At 39.4% G+C, this 25,432-nt stretch overlaps 1 protein-coding gene across 5 annotated transcripts in view; it reads right to left on the reverse strand.

Moving 5' to 3' along the window:
• erbin (erbb2 interacting protein) overlaps nucleotides 1-25,432 on the reverse strand; it is a 226,551-nt gene that overhangs the window by 181,786 nt on the left and 19,333 nt on the right. Inside the window, exon 2 of one of the 5 annotated variants that reach the window (XM_063049366.1) lies at nucleotides 9,623-9,759. The exons of the other annotated variants lie outside the window; for them this stretch is intronic. The gene's annotated coding sequence lies outside the window, so the exon portion shown is untranslated. The remainder of the gene's footprint in view (nucleotides 1-9,622; nucleotides 9,760-25,432) is intronic. 5 annotated transcript variants of the gene reach the window in all.

The raw sequence follows: 25,432 nt of genomic DNA on the forward strand, positions 1-25,432 counted from the left end.
GTCATCCATCATTTATGGAAAAGAGTAAACAATCAACATTTTGGGCCCAGACCCTTCACAAGGGTCTGATACAGTCCTAATGAATGGTCTTGGCATGAAACGTCAACTGTTTACTCTTTTTCATTGATGCTACATGGCCTGCTGAGTTCCTCCAGCATTTTGTGTGTGCAGCTTTGATTTCCAGCATCTGCAGGTTTTCTCTTATTGGAAAACCTGTTTTTAGGAAGTATATTACAGCACATACACTAGACAAACTAACTTCAACTCCAAAAAGATCTATATCACAAACTGGCCAAACAGCTTGATTGGATGCAAGGAACACAAACTAGTTTCTCACCTTTCTTCTTTAAAAATATTCAAAACATATACAGACATTAATTTTTTAGGATCTGGACATGCTTTTTGATATTCATTACCCATCTGCAATTGCCAAAAGAAAAAGCAATTTGCCACTTTCTTGAACCTCTGCATTCATTCCAATGAAGGTTATTCCACATTGCTTGTGTATGAAGTGCCAACATACAGACCCAATGACAGTGAGATTTCCCCATCAGCTTTAGAAGGGAACCTGTCGGTGGTGGTGGTGTTTCCACCCAACAGGTGTTCTCTATTCTTTTCATGTGGCATGAACGTAGGTCAGTGCTGACAAAATACTCTTAAATTAAGGTACTGGAGGGACTCCTTAATTTCATTAGGCAAAATTCACCCAGACTGTTAAGGGTTAAGTTCCCCCATGTATGTAATGTTGAACGTTATGTTTTGGGGAAAGGGTTTATTTTTTAAACACCCCCCCCCCTGATTTCTGTCAACACTCCTATAGTACCCATGATCTGGAAAGATTTCAACTCTGCAGTTCCTAGCTAGTGAGAGTGGGGGACAGCAATAAGCTGTTCAAGCAACACACAAAAAAGTTGCTGGTGAACGCAGCAGGCCAGGCAGCATCTATAGGAAGAGGTACAGTCAACGTTTCAGGCTGAGACCTTCGTCAGGTGTTCTGGCCCAAAATGTCGACTGTACCTCTTCCTATACATGCTGCCTGGCCTGCTGCGTTCGCCAGCAACTTTTATGTGTGTTGCTTGAAATTCGAGCATCGGCAGATTTTCTCGAATAAGCTGCTCAATGTCACTTTTGTTCTTTGTGACAGGGCAGGTACCAGTTGGTTCTCTGGTCGAGAATTCCTGGTATCCATTAATTTTTCAGTTTTGACTAATGCAATAGCATTTCACCTTGAACTTATAATTTTATTCAGTTTCCTATCATGGTCACAATGGTACCAATATACTGAGCAGCTCAAGACAATTGATTAACAGGAGTGGAAACTGATGTGATAATAGGACAGAAATGCTGGTTTAGCATACACAAGGCTTGTGTGATTAAATTTCAATGCATCCGTGATCACAGCTTTCCATACCTTTAGAAAGGAAAAATCCGCACTACAGATTTGCATGCACAAACAAGTGAGAATACAACATTTTCTACAGAAAGAATCCACTGTTGCAACACTTCTTGGATAAGCACAGGCTGAAGCCCATTCTTTCTGGAGACCAGAAGTATGTAGTCACTGGCAATCACTGGACTAAACACCCACAGTCTCTTTCCAGTTGAGAGGTTCAGGAGGTTCAGACATCAAATAACATTCATCCGGAAGCAATTATTAGCCAAAACACACCCAAGGGTTCTTGTCGTTTATACATACAGTACTGTGCAAAAGTCTTAGGCACCTTAGCTATGTATATACGTGGTCAAAACTTTTGCAGTTTTGTAGATCAACAGGTAGCTGGATGGGAGCTACATGCTGAAATCTAATTGAAGGGTTTGTGTAGATAACGAGTAGAATAAGCGCAATTATGTGAGAACATAGTCTATCCAGTGGAGCCACCCAAGTACAACAAAGATGCTGTTGGTCTGGAAGAGGGCAAACTCACTGGTTTGTTTAACTGCCAGTGAATTTGCAAAAGTTTGCCAAAACAATGTTAAGAGCATTCTTCAAAAGCCTTGAAGTGCTGTCGTAGCTAGCCTTGGTGTCAGAAATATACAAGGGCAGGGATTACTGATTCTGGGAGATCATTAGCTCTGAGCTATCTTTGGTGGGGAGGGGGGGGTGGAGAGAGAGGAGGAGCACTCAGTCTTTAAATATCCATTGTCCCAATCATTCAAAGATCCTGCGATCTCACTGAAGGCTGAATCCTAAGGTAGGCAACCCTGAAAAAAAAAATCACCCAGAGGAAATAGCATCCAAAGATGTGCTCAAAGCTTTTCCAAAAGAATCAATGTACCATGACTATTCCAAGTGCAGGACAAGCATTTGAGATTGGATTGAGAATCTTAAAAGGCATAGATGAGGCCAGTGCAAGTGACAGGAGTATACTACCTGACAGAAGTACCACCTGCCCCATTAAGCACATCCTTCCCCATCTATGGGAGAGTCCACATTAGCTCCCCCAGAACACACAAAACTACAATAAAAGATAGTACACCTCAAGCCCAAGGGACTGCCTAAGAATCGTCCAGGATTCTGGATTAATGATACAGAGGCATACAACCAATTTCTAAGCAGAGCACGTATGAAATTTATCTTGAAATCAATCTATTCAGTTACTAGATGAGCAAATCAGATGCCTGCAATAATGAGCCTGACAAACTAAAAATCCCAAAACAGTGAGAAAGTAGTTTAAAACTGTTAGCTTCCTTTAAAAACTCCAGATTCAATGAAGTAACATCAGTAAAAATCATCCATAAAGCCAGCCAACTATCATGAAAGCATATCTAGTTCTGCAATGCCCATCAGGGAAGGAAATCTGTCACACTTGCCCTATCAGGCTTATATGAAACTCCAAACTCAATCTGGTTGACAATAACCTTCATCTGCTTTCTATAATAGCTAGGTAACTCAGTTGGCTTGGGCAAAAGACACTGGGTCTTGCAGGTAATAGCTGTGATCAATGAATAAAATAATTTGGCTTACTCATGACTTAAAAAAAAATCAAATTACTTCTCAATCCCATATACAGCCCAATTTTATAATGATAGTTAGATTTAGTCAATGTAAATTCATGTAAAAACAAAGCTTTCCTGATTAAATTAGATAGAATTACATTAAAAGCTCCAGACATGAAGAATGGGAACTTGAACGATGCATTGACAAAGTGGAAATTCCTGCTGAAAAATTGAACCGAGTTATGATTGAACTGAACCTGCCATCAAATTACTGCTTGGACATCACAAATCTCCAGATAATATAGGCTACATATTGAAAGGGTAAAATACTTGACTGCACATTAAATACCACTGAAACAATGCAGGAGATATAACAAGTCATCCATTACACATCATTCAATAACTCACCTTGGTTACTTTACTAGGGCTATCCACATACAAAATCCTTTCTTCATAACGCAGACATTTTTGATAAAAACAAAATATCCACACAGATTATGCATAATCTAAAATAAACTGATTATGACATCTCTGCAAAAAAAAAAACAATGCTGGTCCTCTAAGAAACATGCAGATCAAACTAAGACAATCCAGCAGGACAACTTGTACAGAAAATCGAAATGGTAATGCAGTGCCAGAGGGCCAGGTTCAAACCTGCCTGCACGTACCATCAGCGCAAACTTCATACACTCTCCATTTGACTATGTGAGCTTCCTTCAGGTGCCCCAACTTCCTCCCCCATCTCAAAAATGTGTGGTTCAGTCGGTTAGCTGACGACCATAAATGGCCCCTAGTGCTTCAATATGGTAGCGTGTAGACAGAGTTGATGACAACGTGGAAAATGAAAACTGTCAATGGGTGGTTGGTGTGAACTCAGTGCGCCAATATGCTATTTGTTTCTGGACTGTCTGTCTCTATAAATGAAAAAAAATTCAGCTAATTGCACCACCTTTCCACGCACAACTCAATCAGCCAGGGGTAAGCAGCAATATCCAAGTGTTAAACTGTCTCACGAATTAAAAAGACCAAACATAGGACTTGACTTTGGATACAACTTTCAGCCAATCTTTAGAATACACAACAAATATAGTCACACTACCTCAAAGATTTCACAAGCTGTGGTATTAGACCATAAGACAAAGGAGCAGAAGTCGCCCATTCGGCCCATCGTGTCTGCTCCGCCATTTTATCATGAGCTGATCCATTCTCCTCTTTAGTCCCACTCCCCCGCCTTCTCACCATAACCTTTGATGCCCTGGCTACTCAGATACCTATCAATCTCTGCCTTAAATACACCCAATGACTTGGCCTCCACTGCCACCCGCGACAACACATTCCATAGATTCACCACACTCTGGCTAAAAAAATTTCTTCGCATTTCTGTTCGGAGGGCGCCCTTCAATCCTTAAGTCAAGCCCTCTCATACTAGACTCCCCCATCGTGGGAAACAACTTTGCCACATCCACTCTGTCCATGCCTTCCAACATTCAAAATGTTTCTATGAGGTCTCCCCTCATTCTTCTAAACTCCAAGGAATACAGTCCAAGAGCGGGCAAACGTTCCTCATATGTTAACCCTCTCATTCCTGGAATCATTCTAGTGAATCTTCTCTGTACCCTCTCCAATGTCAACACATCCTTTCTTAAATAAGGAGACCAAAACTGCCCACAGTACTCCAAGTGAGGTCTCACCAGCACCTTATAGAGCCTCAATATCACATCCCTGCTCCTATACTCTATTCCTCCAGAAATGAATGCCAACATTGCATTCGCCTTCTTCACCACCGACTCAGCCTGGAGGTTAACCTTAAGGGTATCCTGTATGAGGACTCCCAAGTCCCGTTGCATCTCAGAACTTTGAATTCTTTCCCCATTTAAATAATAGTCTGCCCGTTTATTTCTTCTACCAAAGTGCATAACCATACACTTTCCAACATTGTATTTCATTTGCCACTTCTTTGCCCATTCTTCCAATCTATCCAAGTCTCTCTGCAGACTCTCCGTTTCCTCAGTACTACTGGCTCCCTCCACCTATCTTCGTATCGTCAGCAAACTTAGCCACAAAGCCATCTATTCCATAATCCAAATCGTTGATGTACAATGTAAAAAGAAGCGGCCCCAACACTGACCCCTGTGGAACACCACTGGTAACCGGCAGCCAACCAGAATAGGATCCCTTTATTCCCACTCTCTGTTTCCTGCCAATCAGCCAATGCTCTATCCACGTATGTAACTTTCCCGTAATTCCATGGGCTCTTATCTTGTTAAGTAGCCTCATGTGTGGCACCTTGTCAAAGGCCTTCTGAAAATCCAATATACAACATCCACTGCATCTCCCTTGTCTAGCCTACTTGTAATTTCCTCAAAAAATTGTAATAGGTTTGTCAGGCAGGATTTTCCTTTAAGGAATCCATGGTGAGTTCTGCCTATCTTGTCATATGCCTCCAGGTACTCTGCAACCTCATCCTTGACAATCGACTCCAACAACTTCCCAACCACGGATGTCAAGCTAACAGGTCTGCAATTTCCTTTTCGCTTCCTTGCCCCCTTCTTAAATAGCGGAGTGACATTTGCAATCTTCCAGTCCTCCGGAACCATGCCAGAATCCATCGACTTTTGAAAGATCATCGCTAATGCCTCCACAATCTCCGCAGCTACGTCCTTCAGAACACGAGGGTGCATTCCATCTGGTCCAGAAGATTTATCTACCTTTAGACTATTCAGCTTCCTGAGTACTTTCTCTGTCGTAATTGTGGCTGCGCACACTTCTCTTCCCTGCCACCCTTGAGTGTCCGGTATACTGCTGATGTCTTCCTCAGTGAAGACTGATGCAAAATACTCGTTCAGTTCCTCCGCCATCTCCTTATCTCCCATTTAAATTTCTCCAGCATCATTTTCTATCGGTCCTATATCTACTCTCACCTGTCTTTTACTCTTTATATACTTGAAAAAGCTTTTAGTATCCGCTTTGATATTATTTGCTAGCTTCCTTTCATAATTCATCTCTTCCCTCTTAATGACCTACTTAGTTTCCTACTGTAAGCTTTTAGAAACTTCCCAATCCTCTTTCTTCCCACTAATTTTTGCTTCCTTGTATGCCTTCTCCTTTGCTTTAACTTTGGCTTTGACTTCTCCTGTCAGCCACAGTTGCATCCTTTTTCCATTTGAAAATTTCTTCTGTTTTTTGGAATATACCTGTCTTGCACCTTCCTCACTTCTCGCATAAACTCCAGCCACTGCTACTCTGCCGTCTTCCCCACCAATGTCCCTTTCCAGTCAACTTTGACCAGTTCCTCTCTCATGCCACTATAATTTCCTTTACTGCACTGAAATACCGACACATCAGATTTCAGCTTCTCTTTTTCAAATTTCGCAGTGAACTCGATCATGTTATGATCACTGCCTCCTAAGGGTTCCTTCACCTCAATCTCTCTAATCACCTCCGGTTCATTACACAATACCCAATCCAGTACAGCCGATCCCCTAGTGGGCTCAACAACAAGCTGTTCTAAAAAGCCATCTCGCAGACATTCTACAAATTCTCTCTCTTGAGATCCAGTGCCGACCTGATTTTCCTACTCCATTCGTATGTTAAAATCCCCCACAATTATCATAACACTGCCCTTCTGACAAGCCTTTTCTATTCCCTGTTGTAATTTGTAGTCCACATCACTGCAGCTGTTTGGAGGCCTATAAGTAACTGCTATCAGGGTCCTTTTACCTTATTCTGAATCAATCCTGCAATGTGCAAATTAGTTGAAGCATTAAGAAAAATAATTTGTCATTAAAAGTGATGTACATAATCCCTTAGGGTGCACTGCAGGAACCACAACTGCTTCTCACATGTGACCCATACACAAACTCGTTAACCAAACTGATACACTGGGGCAAAGAGAGGCACAATGGAGTCAGCTGACAAATATAACTTTGAGGAAAATGCACCGATGAAATTTATTAACATTAAAAGGTTAGACAAAGGCAAGTGAAATCAGCAGGTGTACTCCATGAGCCAAACACAAAATGCAGGAGGAACTCACGAAGTTAGGCAGCATCTACAGAGGGGAATAAACAGTCAACTTTTCGGCCCTCAGCCTGAAACGTTAACTGATTATTGCCCTGACTCAAGATTTCCAGCATTTGCTGAATCCCTTGTGTTTATATATGCTCCATGAATGGGTTTTAGGGAAAGGCAGGTGGGAAAAAAAAGATTTACCAAACCAAAATGTAAACAGATCAGCAGGATTAAGAGAAAATGAAACAGTCTTAACATCAATGAGAAGTCATGATTAAGCAGGTTAGTATTCTGATTCAAACCCAGCTTCTTGTGCTGGTAATTGCAATTGGCCTTGGCACACAAGAGAAAACACTGACAGAACATACAAGTATGAATGGAAACTTATGACTGAAGAATCCTGGATCTTAACCAAATGGGCACCTGAGGTGTTATCCTACAACGTAATACCATATAGCTGATAAGACAGAAGTAAATCTAGAATATAAAACCCACCACACAGAAGGTTATTTTTCTTTCCCTTATTGTTCTAGCGATATTACTATTGGTAATACTGGTAAACGGCACAAGATCTTTTGGAAACCAATGTCTGGATGTTCATGCTATGACCTACCATTTCAGTATTTTGATCCAAATGAAGAATTTCCTGGTATTAGTTCCAAGTTAAATCTTCTTTCAACATTGGAAGATTGATGGATTTCCCTTCTTGACTGCTAAGTCCGATTATACCTCAGACTCCGATTATACCTCAGACTGAGATATAGATTTAACATTATGAGGAATCAGTTGTGACATGGTTAAACAATGTTTCCCTCCATAAATCAATTGCTTAAATCAAGCTAGTTTACTTTGAACAATGAAATCACCTTATTCCACACCGGATGCTGAGATGTGATAGTATTTCCTCTTTATCATTAAAACTAACTATGATAAGCCCATTGAACTACGACTGCCTTGTCATCTTTTGCCATTTTGAAAGAAATACTGAAAAGACAGGATGTCTGGATCAGAGGCAAGAGGTGATTTCGCTTACTCTCCGTGATGGTCACTCCTCTCTCCATGGCGCTGAGGCTATGAAGACTGCCCCAGCCACTATGCTCTATGCCTGTTAATATGACGAATTAGATTTAATATCACTGGGATACGTCATGAAATTTGTTACTGATGAACGGATAAGCGAGGCTTTGGGCCTACTCTAGGGTTGAGATCTGACAACTCAGTTTAGTTCAGAATGTTGCTGTTCACTTCAATTGTTTGCATGATAGAACATAGAAATTTACAACACATTACAGGCCCTACAACCCACAATGTGGTACTGACCATGTAACCTACTCTAGAGACTGCCTAGAATTCTCTAGCACATAATCCTCTATTTTTCAAAGCCCCATGTACCTATCTAAGAGGCTTTTAAAAGACCCTATTGTATCCGGTTCCACCACTGCCACCGGCAGTGCATTCCACACACCCACCACTCTGTGTGAAAAACTCACCCCTGACATCCCCTCGGTACCCATTTCCAAGAACCTTAAAACTATGCTCCCTTGTGTTAGCCAGTTCAGCCCTGGGAAAAAGCCTCTGGCTATCCACACGATCAATGCCCATCATCATCTTATACAGCTCTATCAGGTCACCTTTCGTCCTCCGTCATTCCAAAGAGAAAAGGCCAAGTACACTAAACCCATTCTCCTAAGGTATACCCTCCAATCTAGGCAACATCCTTGTAAGTCTCCTCTGAACTCTCTCTATAGTATCCACATCCTTCCTGTAGGGAGGTGACCAGAACTGAGCACATTACTCCAAGTGGGGTCTGACCAAGATCTTATATAGCTGTAACATTACCTCATGGCTCTTGAACTCAATCCCTCAGTTGATGAATGCCAACACACCATATGCCCTCTTAACAATAGCTTCAGCTTCAAGTATCCTATTGACACAGACCCCAAGATCTCTCAGATCCTCCACACTGCCAGGATTTGAGATTTTTTTCTTTCCTTTCGCTAGCACACTGGGAGTTGGCTTTTTTAAAATTCTTTGATTAGGTTCTTTTGGATTTCTTGCTTTGTGGCTACCTGTAAGCAAGAAATCTCAAGGTTATATAATTTATACATTTGATAATAAATGTACTTTACATCTTTGAAATACCAAGACATAGGTCAAACAATGTAGTAAATCAGACCTCTACTTAGACAAGTTCAGAGTTTTTAATAGTGTTATTCAGTTTCTGAGCTTCAAATGAGGGCCTTCACTTCTACTATTGATGCAAGACCTCCTATCCACCTCTCCCCCCACCCTCACTGACCATGTTAGTACAAGCCTGCAACCCAATTTGAGAAATTTCTACCTCATTACCACAAGACACAAGTAACTGGTGCTTTGGCTGTCTCTGCATGAGCATCATACAAATATTAATGTACAAATATTAACTTCCACAAGATGCAGAAATATGTTGGTTTGGCCAATAGCAATACTCATGATTAATGTCACTACCTTAAACATTTCAGTACAGTCATCATTTTCTACCGACATTGGTATAACACAATTTTAAGGATCATTAATAAAACACTATTCCAGGGGACGAGTCCTCATCCAACATAAGAAATAGCAAAGCAGAACAGTAGACTGGAAGAAATATTAATATAGAAGCAATTTTCTTTAGTTACATTTGAATTCTTACCCAATTCTCCTGCCACTTGAATGTAGCCTTTGAGAAATTTTATCTACGATGTTACGGTGAAGAGAACAATTGGTTCATCCAAGCATTTTCATACAGGGCTGGGAGCAACCAAAAAACAGTGGCCAGCTAACAGCTGTCTGGAAAGCAAAATTATGTAATTTGAGGTCTCGGGAGTAGAAAAACCTTCCTCCCCACATCAATATTAATTAATAAACTTTCCCAGCTCTGACAAAGGTATGGAGTCTAAAATGTTAACCACTGCTCTTTCCACAGATACTGCCTGGCATGAGCATGGTACACATCCTATTTTCTTAACAGAAGGGGTGCATATCCTTCCAAAACTTGTTAAAATCAAATGGCAGAGCACATTCCTGAAGCCACACTACTTGAATCCCCTCTAGTTAAATGCCGCCATTGCTGCTTCCATGCTTATACACAAATCTCAAGGCAGACTTTTTTTTCATCTATTAACATTAATATACTTGGACTTTTAATTTACTCTTCCAATGTGTATTCATTTACAGAAAAAATTATCCTTGCATGAATTGCTTTAGGAGAAATACCAAATCGTTTTAAGTGTAGGTTTTTTTTAAGTTTGGGGATGGTGTTGGAGCCAAATATTTTAAAGAGCTGTTTAAGTATTAATACTCAATTAACAGTGAAAATTCACTAACAAGGATGCACTGTAAGGCAATTTAAAGAGAGAAGACTGCTGAACAAGCACAAATATGATTCACTGATAGACATCCTACTTAATTTAATACAAGCATGAAGTACATTTTGCAGAAGTTAAAGTATTTATTTGATTGTTATATACTATGCAAAGATTTACTTTAATCTCCAGCCTCGTTCATGCTTAATTACAACGTTAATTACTTATCATGTATTTGCAGCCAGTGTCATAGTTAGCTTCACTGATACATCTCCTATGGCACCGCTGAAGGAAGATATGGTTTTATACAAACAGAGGCTCTGCATATAAAGCAGCTATATAATTTAAATACAAAAGATACAACTTTTCTGCCCAACAAAAATTACTGATCACACACGGTAATGCAGCAAATCCCAGTTGGCATGGATTCATTCAAGTCTTCCCATGAGCTGCATTGCAACCCTAGAGAATCTAACTATATCCTGCAAATGCTTTTTATTCAATGGACCTCACAGGAGGAATAATCTGCTGAATCTGAAACTGGCAATGAAATTTTGTTCACAAAATTGGATATACATTTTCTGACATGTGTCTTCCTCAATGCAAATCATGGAGTCAATATCCTTGCAGTTACTATGAGCTACAAAACAGTGTAATTACTTTGTGTGAAAAGAAGTAAAGGTTCACAAGGTTTACATCAAGTCACAAACGGAGAGACAGAAACAGAGTGGGAGAGGTTTTAATGTACATGAAATACTGACATTGCCCAAGGGGCCAAATATTTTCGATTAGGTACAGCATCCCATGTTTCAAATATGGATTGATTACCTGTATAATACTGAAGGTGTGAAAAATAATTTAAAGCTAATCAATTTAATTTTATTTGCAGAAGCGATGTCCTTTGCCCTACACATGACATTCCACTTAATGGCTTTGAAGTTAGTCTCCTGCAATGTTCAAGGTTCAAAGGTCCAATCTAATGTCAGAGAAGTGTATATAAAATACATCCTGAAATGCTTTTTCTTCGCAATGTGTTTTAAACACAATTAATTCACAACTTCAAAACACACTACAAGTATATTGCAGTGTTCTATTAAATATTTAATGGAATACTAAACACCAATATGAAATTCCTAAATAGAACTCTTTGTTTAAAGATGTTCTCACAATCCTAGTCTTTTGACACAAGAAAATATAGATAGGGCACAACCTTTATTACAAAAAAAGGCAGTTCATTGGAAAAAGGTTTTCGCTCTGCTGTCCTGCCTTGAGAATCAACACCATTTACCAAAAAATCATATCCCTATAGGCATAAAATTTGAGGGCAGAGACATTTGAAACCACTGCATGTTATCAATTTTGTAATGCTATAAAGGAGTGTGATAAACCCACCATATCATTGTCACCTACCCTCAGTCATTACCAATAACCAGCCTGCTGGAGCAGCATCTAACTTCTGTTAAAATCATCCAGCCACAGGCGTCAGAACAGCCTCATTCATGATGTGGATGCACAAGTATAATTCAAAGCAACAGCAGGGGTAGCTCCAACCCGAGTGAAGACAATCAACAGCAACAAAATATTGAAGGAAAGACAATAGGAAAATTCCTGCAATGGCTTGAATAAATCGTGATAATATTAAACAATCAAGTTTGGACTTTCATCATTCCTGTTACACAGCGTAACTGCAGAAGATAAGGGTTCTGCAGCTTCTTCAACATGCCTCCTTTAGCACAGTGCAGCATTTATTCATTGATCCTTCCATACTGGTCATATCCCATAAGTTTACTAATAATAAAGTCCAAATGCTGCAGGGCATTAATGCACAGATGCCAGATACCAATAAGCTCCCATATAGAATCAAATCATCACTGACCAGAAGTTTAAATATTTCTCTCTATATCAAAAAGCAGTGATTTTTGTCACTGATAGTACCGTTTTGCTTACTGCAGTTTCAAGCATTCAGGCTTGGAGATGCCAGAAATGGCCGGGAATGAAAACAAAATGATTTCACCTCTTCAACAACTTAGGAATTCTGAAGGTATCAACAATCATCTTGAATGTTACAATGAAAATGAAGATTTGGAGGATGAAATTGTCTGAAACATTGTATGAAGGCAATCCATTATCTGCACTGGGTGTCTGTGCTGAGTTTATTCATTTACAGTCAAAAGAACATAGCAGATTAATTTCTCGATCAATAACTATTAGGAACTAATACAATTGTATAGTACTGTAGAGGTATTGGTAGTGTTATAATTTGTTCTGCATTTCATTTAAATACCACATTTCCCATTCTGTACTGGGGATCCACTTAAAATTCTGGTCAATATATGATCGCCATTCACACAAGCAACTCTAACAATCTCTTAAGCCACAACTCAGATGGCTCAATTACACCACTGCACATTTAAATAGAAGAGCTCCACCACAACAGAAGAGGATTGATAACCTGATTCATAACTGGGCATTTACAAGTGGATTCAATTGCCCAGATCCCACACATGGTCAATCAACATTCATTATCCATTTTAACTAAAATCAATGAAATTCTCCTCCTAGTACGCTACTCACTTATGAGAGATCAATGAGAAAATCAAGAGTATCAATATCATGGGAAAATAGTTACAAATAAAATAACATTGAGATATGCCGCTCTGTGCCCTTTTCATGACCAGATGCCAATCCTGGGAGCACCACAATTGACACCACTGTGGCAGTCCCGTCCTCCGAAAGTCTGAAGGCTCAAATGTGATGAAAGACACAGATGTATACTAAAACCCTCCATACGTAACACAGCATCATCTTCACCAATCTGGCTATTTCCCCAACCCCCAATAAACCATGGTCATGATACAAAAACTCCATGGATCTCTGAGCAATTGTGCACAAGCCCAATGCAACCATTCCTCATCAAATGATGGATCTACATTGCAGCAATAAAATAAAAGCAGAATACCTGGCAGTTGAATCACGTTAGCATTCAAAATAGAGAACTACAGGGAAAGGCATCGAGAATTTTTACCGTCCTTGACTAGCCGCTCCCTTCAAATGAGAAATGCAGTCATTGGAACTACAAAACCACATTCTGTCTGACAAATTTAAACAACTCAAAAATAAAAAGCCAGGTTCGCCTATATATTTTTTTTATCATCACTGAATACAGATATGCCTGTTGGGAGAGCCAAAAAGCATTCCCTAGTTTTTACTGAACCCAAAAATTGTTCAGATTTAAGACTCATTTTTGTATGGGTCAAATGTAACAAAATAAACAATATAATCTGCCAATTAAGGAAATTCAACAAAAAATTGCAGATGCTGGAAATCTTAAAAACAAAAATGATGAAAAACAGGTTATAGTTGAAACATAACAGTTTGAAACCCTTCATCGGGATATTATCTTTTCTTTCCAGAGATGCTGACTGAACTGTTTCTTTTCCCCAGCATCTTCTGTTTTTAAACTTTTAAATTATCAACTGGACTCAGTTTTTTTTTTAAATCTGGGCCAAATTTTGACTTCCTCTTTCCCTCCAGTACACACTTCTCAAGTGGTAAAGTGAGCACCAAACTTACAGATGTTCAACAGAGTTCCAACTGTGCAATAAGACAGGATTCTAAACAAATGATAAAACCCTAATCAAATTATTGTAAAAAAAATGCATATGTTGGAAATCTGAAACAAAAGAAAATGGCAGAAGCACTGAGCCAGTTTCTTTGTAGGGAAAAAAAAGTTGTTTCTGGTCAGTGACTCCAATGTCAGAACTTGTAAAATAAAACAAGTTTTAAACCGTGATAAGAGGTAACCATCTGAAAGATTGACAGTTCTCTCTTCACGGGTGCAGCCTAACCTGCTGAATGCTTCAGGCAACTTGTGCTATGATTATCAAGCCAACTTCACTCTTTCAACCAAAACAACTTGCACATTACTATGAATGTGGGTTTGGTGCATCAAACCCTGTAATTATGACTGCACATTTCAAAATAACTTACTGAATGCAAACCACTTTGGAATGCCCTTTGACAATAACTTTAAGGAATTTGCCTAGAACTTTTCTTTAGATACAAATTTTTAAAAAGGTGAAAATTATGAGAATCTTTTTCATAATGAAGTTTTTGCAGGCATGCTACAGCTGACTCACGTGAGAAGCATGAAAAACATACACCAGTTCTAAACAGTAACAAGCAACCAACTCTAGTCATTGTTCTGACAGTAATCAACAGACACCCAGTTTTATTCTTAAACCAAAAGGTTAAAATTGTATTTACCCACAAAACAAGGCAGGGCAGAACCATGAATGTCAATTCCCAAACTGAAAAAGGTCAATTTTTAGATGAAATACTTTCCAGCCTGTTAAACAACATTCTCTTTTCCAGCCAATCTACAGAGGTTCCATCTCTATTACAGTTGCGCCTGTAAATTTACTTCCTGAAAAGGACACGGACACACACGGACACGGACACAGACACAGACACACACACAGCTGGAGGAACTCAGCAGGCCAGGCAGCATCTAGGAAAAAGAGTGAACTGGCAATTTTCAGGCTGAGACCTTCATCAGGACTGGAAAGGAAGGGGGAAAGTCAGTAAGACGGTGGGGGGAGGGGAAGTAGTACAAGGTGATAGGTGAACCCAGGAGGAGGGGGGAGGGGTGAAGTAAAGAGCTGGGAAGTAGATTGGTGAAAGAGATACAGGACTAGAGGAGGGGGAACCCGACAGGAGGGGGTATAGGACCACGGAAGAAAGGGAAGTGGGAGGAGCACCAGAGGAAAAGGCAGCTTGAAACAGAAGTATGCTCTTGTAACTTAATCAAAGGCATGATGTGTAATATGATATACATCCACATACAATAACGTGGATAATCAACAGCAAACATGAAAAAATCTAACAGCTGCAGAAAGCTCAATGTCTGATAATTTTATGATAAATATGCACAGTTATTAATATTACAGATTTGTTAAATGCAAATGGACTCTTTTCTTGCAATGTGTTAATTTTGAAATATTACATTGATCCACATCAAAATACTCTGAGAAATACAGCAGCAAGAAGCTAGACCTAGTATTCATCAGATACAGAGTGTTGACAAAATTCAGAATGCCTTTATTTTGTTGACAGGCTGGATGCGTGGAAGGAGTCAGAGTGATAGTGGAGAGTTGCTTGTCAGATGGGAAGCTCGTGACCAGCCATGTGCACAGGGATCAGCATGCCATCTACATTAATGACTGGATGAAAACACAGTTAGCATGGTTTAAGCAAAACTTGCACACACCAAACTTTGTGTTATAATGGACAGTGAGGGTGATTCCAGCAAAAGGGAAACAGGACACAATAAATGTCAGGGCCTTGGGGAGTGTTGTAGGACAGAGAGACAAAGAGGTACAAGTACATGGTTCCCCGAAAGTTGCTACACAGGTAGATGTGGTGATGATGAATGCATTTGTAATGTTTACCTTCACTGGACAAGGCACTGCGTACAAGAGTTAGTTAGTACAAGAGTAGAACAGCACTAAGCACAACGGGATGAGTTGTTGGTGAAACCACACTTGTAGCGTGTGCAATTCTTGTTGTTTAGCTGAAGAAAGGATGTCACGAAGCTGGAAAGGCTGTAGAAGAGCATCTTACTGAGACTGGGGGGCTTGAGTTATGAAGGCAAGATAAAATAGACTGGGGACTACCCCACCCCACCCCCCGGAGACCCAGTGGTGACCTTGTAGAGGTGTACATGATCATGGGGGACATAGATAAGGCCAGCGGTTAGTCTTCTTCTGGGGCAGGGAAGTCTAAAACCACTATTAGGTACACCTGCTCTTAAATACAAATATCCAATCAGCCAATCATGTGCCAACAATTCAATGCGTAAACGCATGCAGATATAATCAAGAAGTACAGTTGTTGTTCAGACCTAACTTCAGAAGGGGCAAGAAATGTGACCCAAGTGACTTTGACCGTGCAACGATTGTCAGTGCCAGTTTGAGTATCTCAGAAACTGATCTCCTGGGATTTTCTCTGGAGTTTACAGAGAATGGTGAAAAGCAAACAAAACCAGTGAGCAGCAGTTTTGTCAACGTCAAAGAATGGCCAGACTGGTTCAAGCTGACAGGAAGGCAACAGCAACTTAAATAACCACACATTACAACAGTGTTGTGCAGAACAGCATCGCTGAACACACCACAATCGAACCTTGAAATGGATGGGCTACAGCACAAGACCACAAACATATATTCAACGGCCACTTTATTAGGTACAGGAGGTACTGAATGAACTGGCCACTGAGTATAGGTTTATGCTGGTGGTGGTGGGGTGTGGAATTTAAAGGAAACCCGAGGGGCAACTGTTTATTGGTTAGGTGGATCAATCTGCGTTATATCAATGTTCAGTGCTATTTCCCAACTTTCCCAGAACAGGGGAGAGAGCAACATGTCACCGTGAAGCACTGCATTCCCTGTGATAAAGGTCTCCCAAAGTGTCTTAAGACAGCAAGTTCCAGAATCTTGACCCAACAATGATAGAGCACGTAAAAGGTTTGTGATGAGACAGGAAGTGCACTTTTCAGTGGGGCAAAGACAAGTATGGTGAAAGGTATTTTGGTTGGTCTGTTACCAGGTATATCAGTCACCACAGGAAACCCAGCCTCTAAAATACACTTGAAGTAACTGGGGGGAAAAATGCTGATGTTATGCAATAGGTCAGGTACGTCTGCAGTAAATAGTAAATAGTTTGTGTTAATAACCTCTCAGATGATGAAAGATCATGGACCTGAAAAGGTGAGGTTATTTTGCTTGGCACCCACACTCCCTGATCCAAAGTCCAATTTTCACCACTTTGGTTTTGTTTTGCAACACGTCCAGTATTTTCGTTGGCTTCACATATCTGATCCAGTTAAACTTCTGTTGGCGGATTATGATTCAGCATAGGGAATGCCCAGATTATGCCACCGTTTAACATTAAAAGACTGCAAATTAAGACAAACGTTTTTATGAACTGAATTAATTTTTAATGCTGCTCTTGGGCTCTTCACCAAAATAGTTCCAAAACCCAAGGCAAATTGAACAACTAAAGACTAATCTCAATATTCCTATTAGCACACTTTATCAGTAAAACTCAAAACTCATTTGTGAGACATTAAGCACCGGAAAACTGGTTCGTTTAATACAACATGCAACAATGCTTAGCCACGCAACCTTTTAATTCCATCTGCTTTTCATTAGCTATGCCATGTCTCCAATGGGAATTTCTCTTCGGAGTGTCACTGAATATTTCACAACAGCCAATTCAGCTGTTAACATCTAAATTCATTAACGTATCATGTGTGCCCTTCTTTACAAAGCACTGCAAATAGAGCACTTACAGAAAACAGTAATGAAGACACTAGCTTTCAATTTAAAATTGGAGGGGAGGGCAGTTTTAAAAAAAGCAAACATTAACAGGATAATTTTCCTTAAGAGAATTGAAGTAATGTAAATTTATAATTGTAAAGGCAACATATGTCATGATGAGAACTGCTTCATTCGATATGTTCAAGATGCCCTTAGTTAAAAGAACTGTTTACAGAACAGAGAGGACATATTTATATTTTACTCTCTGCTGGAGGCATGGGCTCATATATTGTTACTTTGTTCACATACAGTCTAGAAACAAAATACAAATAGACAATAAGGAGTTAAAGCCTTTCATCGGCTGAAAATAGAACCTTTAATTATTTTCACAACTGCATCAGAGTATGAAATCAGTTTGATCTCAAATCCACCAAAAAAAATAAATTGGGTAATGCTATTTTTATAATACCTACTCAGTGTATCCATTAAATTTCAATTGAACTATTCCTGTCACAAAGGCAATGAGTTAATGTTTCTGTAAACACAAATCTTTCAATGGGTAAAAATTACAATAGGAACACACTGGTGTCATACTAGTTTAAAGTTCCACTGCATTACTATTCACCTTAAGTATGGTGCCATTTAGTCTAACACTGACAATGTTGAAATGAGCCTGCTTTAAAGTTTGGGACACCAGTACCAATGGGAAAAATTGGGAAAGTTAAACGATAATGGTCATTATACTACAGTAAGATGCAGATGCACCAGAGATGAAGAGGCAATTGACTAGGATGTTACCAGAACTGAAGGATTGTAGGTACACAGGCCCAGATCATTGTAGTTACACTTTCAATGTGGTGGGGAGAGGAGGAAGTGGAAGATGAGAGAAATGAAGGGAGAGAATGTGTAAATCCACATGCAAAAATTACAGTATAATAAAATCAAATCAGCAAGAAATCTGAAGCAATTTGACACATTATGGCACAACATCAATAACAATCGATTTGATGAATTCCTACTGTTAATAAGGGTTTACTTTAAAACCAGGATTCCAACTTTCACTCTTCTTGGGCAGATAAACCTTTATATGTCAGCCTCAAGGCCACTGTCTTCAGGTAAACTAGGGAACATCTGACTTTTTCTTTTATCTGTGTACCTTCAAGTTTCAAACAAAAAAATCAACCTATTATTCATGATGATTACTAACATAGTAATTAAAAATTCTATTGCTCTTCAGACTAGGGGATTATATATTCATAAACTCTCTTCCTGCTCTGATAATCTGTGAAGAAATGCCACAGATTGATTGAAGGATATCTTTCATCTCATTTTCTGTTGATTGTGAGGTGCCTGTGGATGAACAAACTCTGCCTAATCTAACCAGCAGGGCTTATGAAGTACAGTCGACCCTCCTTATCCGTGGAGGGATTGGTTCCGGGACCCCTCGCGGATACCAAAAAACACGGATGCTCAAGTTCCTTATATAAAATGGCGTAGTATTTGCATATAACCTACGCACATCCTCCCGTATACTTTAGATCATCTCTAGATTAGTTATAACACCTAATACACTGTAAATGCTATGTAAATAGTTATACTGTAATATTAAGGGAATATTGACAAGAAAAAAAACTGTACATGTTCCTCTCACTCACAACACAAGCAGCGAACATACGAAATGTGAGGCAAATAATGCTCGAACAGCAAGTGCTGGAAGAGCTCTTCCGGGTTTTCTTGATTTGCAGTTGGTTGAATTCACGCATGCAGAACTCGCAGATAAGGAGGGCCAACTGTACATTGCTTGGTAGCCAGTAAGACAGTCACGTTATGGCTTCCAATTTGAAGACATTGTGCTTGGGTCTCCTCTAACTTAATTAACTGTGGGCCAAGGATTCCCCCAAGTCAGTGATAACATTCCTCTTTTGCCCCCCCGCTCCCCAAGTAACTTGAAATGCTTAAATCTTTTTTCAATTCACCTTTGATGCATTCATAGATACCACACTTTTGAAAATTATGATGCTACACATTCTAGGAATAAAACCCCCCACACCCAACTAAATCCAAGGGGGCTGTTGTCACCTGTACTGCAGAGGGTTCAAGTATGACCAGTTTTCAAAAGCAATACAATGGTAGTTTTATATTTGAGAAGTACTCAATGCATTATCTCCGCAATCAATCATGTAGTTATCAAACTCCAACTTTGCTATGTGAACCAGTTTTGGCCAAATTTATACAAAGTTTACTATTCTACTGTAACAACTGAATTTTTCTATCAAAAAGAGTGGAAGATCTAAAGCACCACATCCCAATAATATGTTCTATTATAAGAAATCATCACACTGGGAATTGGACCATTTAAGATGAGCGCTTGATTTTAAAGTCACGATCATAACCTGCTCAACCTTGCAAACTCGATGTTAATCTAAAAAGGCTCATTTCAGCAGTACCTTGTGTTACATAGACTAATTCCCTTCCAGGAATACATCTCCTGGAAATCAATTTTGAAATTTTATAGCTTCAGTTGTCATGCAAAAAGCAGTTTCGTACAGATAGCAGCACTGCAATAATCGACAACAGTTTACATCAATAAGATGGTTCTAATGCATCAAACTTTGTATACACACAAAAACTCTGGCTACTGGAAAACTATTAATCTGACATGCTCAATACTTTAGTGACGTCAAATTTTCTGCAATATTACTGCAACTAATATTCTCACATACTCCAATTTTGCTTTTTAAAAACAAATACACTGCAGTATTAATTTCCCAGCCAACCCAATAAGTTCAAAAAGAATGCACAAACTAGAGTCCAACCAAATGTACTGAGGGAAGAGTTGTCATCAGGAGCAAGAGCCTGAATTCCCCTGAAGTAATTTTGCAGGTGTGCTCAACAGCACGTGGTGGGGGCGGGGGGAGAAGAACAATAAAACCATTTTGCTACTTTCTCAGCTTTGAATTAAAAGACACAAAACGGAACGATGCCTAGTAAAGCTTTCCTCACTTAAAGGCAGCAGGACAGATATCTAGATTTCCATTGAAGATTAGGCAGCATCCCCAGTTTTCAGACTGTTCGCCACATCAGAAGCACAGAAGGATACAATTAAAAGAGAGTGGTCCAGTCCTCAAAGCTTGCTGAATCCCATCAAGCTTCACCATTAAAGCATACCCAGTCACGGCCTGGTCTTGACTGCCAGCTGCTACTTCCTCAGCTGACCAATGATCTGCTCAGTACTCCTTGCAGAAAGTACTTAACATCATGAACATAGCCAATTTTAACTAAATAGTTTTGTTTTATGATAGTTGAGAAATTCCTGAATAAAGCACGAGGGGTAGTCAAAGCAAATTACAATTTTTGGAAAGGTTTCTAGAATCCAGGTACATCCATCCAGCCACAGGCTACACACACACACATAAAAGCAGACATTTTGCCCATTCTTCCAGCCATCAACTAATTAACGAGGTCAAAAGTAGAGGCATTTTTATCACGTTAAAGATTAGCTTTGTCACATACACATCAAAACACACACTGAAGTGTGTTGTTTCCATCAAAACAAAGCAGCCAGGATTGTGCTGGGAAGCCCACAAGTGTCACCAGGGTTCTGCTGTCACCAGTGTACATCTACAACTCCAACCCTAACCCATACATCTTGGAAACATGGGAGGAAACCAGTGCACCTGGAGGAAAGTCACACAGTCACAGGGAGACCTTAAAAGAGTCCTTACAGACAGCAGCAGGAATTTAAGCCCAATCTTACAGCTGGCAAGCTATGTCACACTGTGCTAACTGCTATGATACTGCGCCTATACAGGTATCTATATACAAAGTAGAATGCTGGTGTGACAGTAACTGGAATACAATTTAATACATCTAGCTTCCATATCTGGAGGGTGTGCAATAAAATCTTACCATATTAAAATTGCTGGAACAGTGATTTTGTTTAACAATAGATTAAGCAGATTCGACAAAGTCTTAAATTTAAAAGAATGAGAGATGAAGATCCCCCTGGCCAGGTTGCCCTGAACCACGCATCTCCAAAACAAGGAGAGAGCAGTCCAGAAGAGGCAAGAAATTTCTTCACAAGTGAGTAGGGAACCATAGCTAGAGCTGTGGTTGTTCAGTAAAAACAGATTGCAGCATTTTAGATATTAATGAATTAAGGGATATGGGGTTAGTGGAAGAAAATGATGCTGAGGTATAAAATCAGTCATGATCATATCCAACAGCCTGTATCTGATAACAAGGATCCAGTACCCACAACTATTAAAACCAAAATAATTTTGATTTACTTAGATACGTGCTTGCCATTTCAACCAAGTATTTCTACAAGCCCCCTTTACATGCTTAACCAAGCAATATTCACATTAATTAAAATTATCACTTGATTCAAACAGTAATTGATAGCAAAGCAGGCATGAGGTGGGGGAGTGAGAAGGCCATGAAACATGTTGGTTTAAGTTGAGTTCATTAAATAAGAACATTTACTGCTCAAATATGAAAAGACTCAATCCAGAAGGCCTAATATAACCTTTTTCAATTTAATTAGGATGATTCATAATGTTAATGTAACCAATTATCTTCAAGTAAAAACATAATAATACCAAATGAAATTTCAGAAATGGTTCAAAAATAGATACTCCAAGAGCAGTATCAAATGTTGCAACTAACAAGAGCCTATCACTTACTAACCTACAGATATGAATAGCACTGACACAAAGTTATAGCCATGTCAACAGCTATGACTGACAGCCAGCAGCACTTAATTTGATCTGCCCATTAAAATGGCACAAAATTATATGTTGCTCATTTAATGTAATAAATGCCAAGAGTAGTGATTCCCAAACTTTTTTGGGTTACCACCCCCTTGGCTCCACACCACATCCCCACTGCACTTTTGTGCCTTTTCTGGCCATTACATAAAATCTACAAGGTTTTTATTTACAATGAAAGTAAAATAAAATAGATACTGCAAGTTCAAAGCAGTGACAAAAAATGCAAAACTATTCGTTACAAATTTTTCTTTACTGTAAAAACAATTTTCCTCAACAATTTTAGAACATACATTAGTCCAACTATTCACTATTTCATTGCTTTTTCACCTTTCAATGAAATGGATGGGGTTGGGTCAGTGATAACATCTTCTCAACATCAAGCCAAGTGTCACTCAAGAGAAGTCTCAGATCCCCACATTCAGTAATTTGCAGTCTGTTTCATTGCTTTTGAAAGACGTTTTTTTTTAACCTCTGCTTCAGCCAATCATTTTGTACCAAGATCAGTTCTTCCCCCATCCTTCCTGTTAGATCCCCATTGCAAGAGTTCAGAAATAGATTTATTGTCCAACCTGGAATTTGGATCAAAAGAATATCCTGAAATCTAACATGTCTGCATGTAGCTTACCGAGGTGGGCACAATATACTTGAAGATCATCATCTGATATTCTTTATCTTCCAACTCAGAGACGCATAAATTGGAAAAAGGCACAGCAGAAGAACATCAGAAATAGGAGCAGGAGTTGGCCATCTGGCCCGTTGAGCTTGCTCCGCCATTCAATAAGATCATTGCTGATCTGGCCATTTCCACCTACCTACCTTTTCCGCACAACCCTTAGTTCCCCTACTATGCAAAAATCTATCCAACCTTGTCTTAAATATATTTACTGAGGTAGCCTCCACTGCTTCATAGGGCAGAGAATTCCACAGATTCACCACTCTCTGGGAAAAGCAGTTCCTCCTCATCTCTGTCCTAACTCTACTCCCCCGAATCTTGAGGCAGCCAATGTTGCACGTAAATAGGGTTAACTTTGACAAACGTGGAGATGACTGATTCAACTTTAATAAGAATCACATCATTTTCTTGCAATTGAAAACTGATTTCATTAAACTTTGCGAATAATTCCAACAAGTAAGCAATGTCATTGTCTAATATTCTTGATTTGATTATTGAATGAAGCATTTTGAACTTTCAAGAATTTTATTAGTTTCAAGAAGTGCATAAAAGCATCTCAGGCAGTTTCCTTTTGAGAGCCATCTGCCTTCTGTGTACAAAAGCAAGTGTTCAAACTGTTCATCGTTCTCAATACAAAGCTCTCAAAGTAGTCAAGAATTGAGAGCATTTTATTTACCACTATGCTAACAGTATTTCATTATTTATGTAGCTGATCACTTAGGCTTTTTTCCCCCCAACAAGATGTTGTCTGTGAATTACACAGTGAATGATAAATAATGCTAAATACAGATTGTTTCAAGAAGATAATAACCCTATGGTGGGGTCCTGTCATTGATGGTGCCCCATCTGTTGCACAAGCAAGAATGTTGGTGAGCAGAATGTCCTCCTCTTTGAAAAATTGTTCAACTCAAATACTGATTCCCTTTGGCATCTGTTTTTAGTCCCCTTTGCAAATAACAACTCTTGAACCATGATTTCATCTTTTATGAAGTGAACATAATCAAGAAGCAAAGATTTTTTGCCTAGCAAAGTTGACTCATCCAACTGTGGAGCAAATTCTGTTTTCTTAATTATGTTGCACAATATGCCTTATCCATTCTCAGACATTTCATCTATTTGTCTTTCAACAGAGTTGTCACTGAGCAGCATTATCTTAATCATTTGGTCTTGGGAATTATGCAAAACCACTCGGAATCTCCCTTACTGCTGGAAGAACAAGTTGTTCACTTCTATGGGGCTTTAAAGATTTAGCAATCGGCAATGAAATGTTGTATGAAGCATACAAACCACCACTGCTTTGTTGTGAAGTGCTGGCAAGCATATTTTGAAGAGTTTTCCATTTCTGAAGTTTTTTTTCCACAAAGTGACTGAAAATAAGCCCAACTCTTGCTTGCTTTATCAGAGAGTGTTCTCTTCAAATGTTCAAGGAACTTGGACAGTTTCAATGCTTCATCTGAAAAAAAAATTCAAACTGACACATTGGCTGCTGTGGTTTTTTGGTGCTGGTATAAATCCGTATTTCAGATACTTCATACTATACTGTCTACACTCTTTCCATTTGATCTACTTCTGACATTTTCATGATGGTTTAATGACCATGGTGAATCACCAACTGTTTAAATCCAACCTCAAGTGCTGAGATATAAAGGGGAAAATTATGACAGCATTGTAGCTTAGGCAAACTGCGACTCTGCTGAAGGGTACATAAAGTAGCCCAAAGCCCAAAGACAGAAATGCAGTCAAGACAATTCAAAAGGGCAGATTCTGAACTTCACCCCATTGAATACCATACCCTAATTCACAGGAAACGCACCACTGCGTGATTAGAGTATGGGAACTGTACATGCTCACATTGTCCTACAGTAGTGAACTGTAATAATGCACGGGACAGCCCTGGAAATAACACCATTTCTTCAGTCCCGATTTCTCATGATGTACCAAATACAGAAGTGTCACATTGTTTTTCAATTAAAATACATTTCCAATAAACTCTAGGATAACGGTGGGTTTGCTGGAGATAAGGTGATTACAGAGTGTCAAATGGTTTACAATAAGTAACTCATTTCTTGAATTAAGCCTGTAATCCTCCCTCTGGTACCCGTTTGCTACCCAACACCCCCTTATCTTTATCACCTCCTTAGAAACTCTCGGGGGGGGGAATGAGGAGGGATGAAATCGCCCATGTTGGGAACCACTGTTCTGGAGAGTTATGGAAGCACCAGACACCCATACAAGTTAAATGTTCAAAGACTCTCCTGGTTGTGTGAGAAGGCCTGTGAGCATTGTTGAAGGTGGAAGTGCATCCAGCACAGCAGAAGAAGTCTCTTCATAAAAGGGGAGAAAGGAAAATTTTTCTGGGAATTGCATTGGACCAAAGGGGCATAATATACAAAACCC

This window comes from Mobula hypostoma, chromosome 5 (genome assembly GCF_963921235.1).
Source record: "Mobula hypostoma chromosome 5, sMobHyp1.1, whole genome shotgun sequence".
NCBI lineage: Eukaryota > Metazoa > Chordata > Chondrichthyes > Myliobatiformes > Myliobatidae > Mobula > Mobula hypostoma.